The sequence below is a fragment of the Mastomys coucha genome, unplaced genomic scaffold (genome assembly GCF_008632895.1).
Source record: "Mastomys coucha isolate ucsf_1 unplaced genomic scaffold, UCSF_Mcou_1 pScaffold21, whole genome shotgun sequence".
In the NCBI taxonomy this organism is placed as follows: Eukaryota; Metazoa; Chordata; class Mammalia; order Rodentia; family Muridae; genus Mastomys; species Mastomys coucha.
This window is the reverse complement of record NW_022196904.1, coordinates 84,051,118-84,054,410: the sequence shown is the minus strand read 5'-3', so window position 1 is coordinate 84,054,410 and position 3,293 is coordinate 84,051,118. Positions and strand designations below refer to the sequence as shown.

General features: G+C 38.8%; 1 pseudogene; it reads right to left on the bottom strand.

Annotated features, from left to right (window-relative positions):
* Positions 1-794: 794 nt before the first annotated feature.
* On the bottom strand, positions 795-1,276 carry LOC116101294 (annotated as a pseudogene).
* Positions 1,277-3,293: the final 2,017 nt, after the last annotated feature.

Below are 3,293 nucleotides of genomic sequence, written 5' to 3'. Positions count from 1 at the left end.
AATTGCATCTTTTGTTTACATTGTCTTTGCTCTTAGATCATTGTGGGTATTACTATTTTTTCTTCCATTTAATTGGGAATATAACCCAATTGAATGAATTTAAACCTTGTGTTTAGAAGGTGTTGGTGACATATTTGTCAAGTTCAAAGTGACGGTAGTAATTATGCAATAGAATAGAGTTTGAAATAAAATAAAGCACAGTCTACTTTTCTTAATTGGCTTCAAGGATTAGTAAGTAGAGAATGAGATCAGATATTCCAGTGCTGGTGCTGCCACTTCCCAGCAGTGTCATCTTGAACTGGACAGTTGTTCTCTGTGACTCAGTATCATGTTTATGAAATGGAAGTGGAAATAGAAACAGTTCTTCTCCCTTAAGAGTTTTGTGAAATGTAATGCCTAGAATGGCTTAGAATACCTACCTAGGTCAATGTAAGCACTCTACATTTCTGTTCACATGGACTACTCTTCCCCATATTACTGTGCATCTTCCCTTGGAAACTAGTTAACATGAAACAAAGAATACACTCCTACATAATTTTCCTATAATCACTTATTTGTTTATATATTTTCTTCTATAGGGCTACTCTATGTCTCCACCAATTAATTGCCTTTATAGTTTTAAGAATGACCCATATTTTTTAGGTCAGTGAAATACCGATGGGATTATATACACAGAATTTCCATAGACTAAGTATCAAGACTTTGAATAGAAATAACAAAACCAACACAGTTTGTGTCTAAGATATATCTGTTTAAGTAGGAACATTTTTTTTCCACGTGGAAAAAGTTAGCATTTAATTAACCTTTGGTGTGGCTTTTAAGCCACCAGAACACAGCACCCCCCCCCCAACACCCTTAATCTTCTCTTCAGCTCTTCTGATGAAGAATTTGGCCTTCACGATGACAGGTTGTTTAGGGAGCTTTCCCTTGCCCAGAACTTTGTAGTAGCCCTATAGAACAACATCAATGATGGGAGCAGCTCCAGTCTTGTTTTTTGCTGCATTGACCCGTGTCTGCTCGCTGACCAACGTCCACAATTTATCCAGGTTGACAGTTGGGCAAAAGCTCTGGTTCTTCTTCAAATGGTAATGCCTCATACCAACTTTCCCAAAGTAACCTGGATGATGTTTGTCAAAGTTGATCCTGTGGTGATGCATGCCTCCAGCATTCCCGCGGCCTCCTGGGTGCTTGCGGAGCTTACTGATGCGGCAGTGGCCGTGGCTCACGTGACCCCGGAGTTTCCGGATCTTCCTCAGTCTGGATGGCATGGCGGTGGCAGAAAGGCAGGTAGGAACATTTTAAATTAGTAACATATTTTGAATAAAGATGCTTCTTTTATGCCTTACTCCACACTGACATTTGATGCTGTAGTGTCATACTGTGAAGTTGTCAGTTTCCTTTCTTTGTGCTGTGATAAAATAACCATACAAAAGCAACTTAAGAAAGGAAGGGTTTATTTATCTCATAGTTCAAAGGTTTATCTCATCATGGTGGCATGTACTTGAGTTAGTTGGTTATAATATATTCACACAAATGTATATATGCTTGTGCTCAGTTTGCTTTCTCTTCTCCATGCAATGCAGAACATCAGCCAGGGAATGGTGCCACCCAGAGTAGACAAGTCTTCCTGTCTCAGTTAATACAATGAAGATAATCCCTTACAAGTATGTTCAGAGGCACATTCTTAGGTAACTCTACATTTCAATCAAATTTCCAATTACTATTAACTATCATAGGAGCAAACAAAGATAGTAAAAGCTATATGATGTTGACACTGAATTCTGGATCTACAGCTATTATATAAATATATGTCATAAATTTTCTGAGCCTTATTATCCTACAGTTATAATTAAATAAGGTCCTGACATTAATAAAAGTACAACGTAAAACAATCCAGTGGAAAAAAGACAGCATATTCAACAAATGGTGCTGGCTCAACTGGTGAAGAAAAATGCAAAATGATACATTCCTATTTCCTTATACAAAGCTCAAGCCCAAGTGGGCCAAGAACCTCCACATAAAACCAGATACACTGAAACTAATAGAAAAGAAAATGGGAAAGAGCCTTGAGCACATGGGCACAGAGGAAAATTTCCTAAACAGAACGCCAATAGTTTATGCTCTAAGATCAAGAATTGACAAATGGGACCTCATAAAATTACAAAGCTTCTGTAAGGCAAAAGACACTGTCAATAGGACAAAAACGACAACCAAAAATTGGGAAAAGATCTTTACCAACCCTATATCTGATAGAGGGCTAATATTCAATATATACAAAGAACTCAGAAGTTAGACTCCAGAGAAACAAATAACCCTATTAAAAATGGGGTACAGAGCTAAACAAAGAATTCTCAACCGACAAATAATGAATGGCTGAGAAGCACCTAAAGAAATGCTTAACATCCTTAGTCATCAGGGAAATGCAAATGAAAACAACTCTGAGATTCCACCTCACACCAGTCAGAATGGCTAGGATAAAAAACTCAGGTCATAGCAGATGCTGGAGAGGTTGTGGAGAAAGAGGAACACTCCTTCATTGCTGGTCAGATTGCAAGCTGGTCAACCACTCTGGAAATCAGGTTGGCGGTTCCTCTGGAAACTGGACATAGTTCTACCAGAGGACCCAGCTATACCATTCCTGGGCATATATCCAGAAGATGCTCCAACATGTAATAAGGACACATGCTCCACTATGTTCATAGCAGTGTTATTTTTAATAGCCACAAATTTGAAACAACCCAGATTTCCCTCAACAGAGGAATGGATACAGAAAGTGTGGTACATCTACACAATGGAGTATTACTCAGTGATTAAAAACAATGAATTTATGAAATTCTTAGGGAAATGGATTGATCTAAAGAATATCATCCTGAATGAGGTAACCCAATCACAAAGGAACATGCATGGTATGCACTCTCTGATAGGTGGATATTAGCCAAGAAAATCAGAATACACGAAGTACAATTCACAAACCACAAGAAACTCAAGAAGAAGGAAGACCAAAGTGTGGATACTTCATCCCTTCTTAAAAGGGGGAACAAAATACCTATGGAAGGAGTTGCAGAGACTAACTATGGAGCAGAGACTGAAGAAAGGACAATCCAGATACTGCTCCATCTAGGAATCCTTCCCATATTTAATCATCAAATCCAGACACTACTGTGAATGCCAGCAAGTACTGGATGACAGGAGCCTGATATAGCTGTCTCCTGAGAGGATCTGACAGACAGTACCCGACTAATACAGAACTAGAGGCTCATAGTCATCCATTGGACTGAGTACAGGGTCCCCAA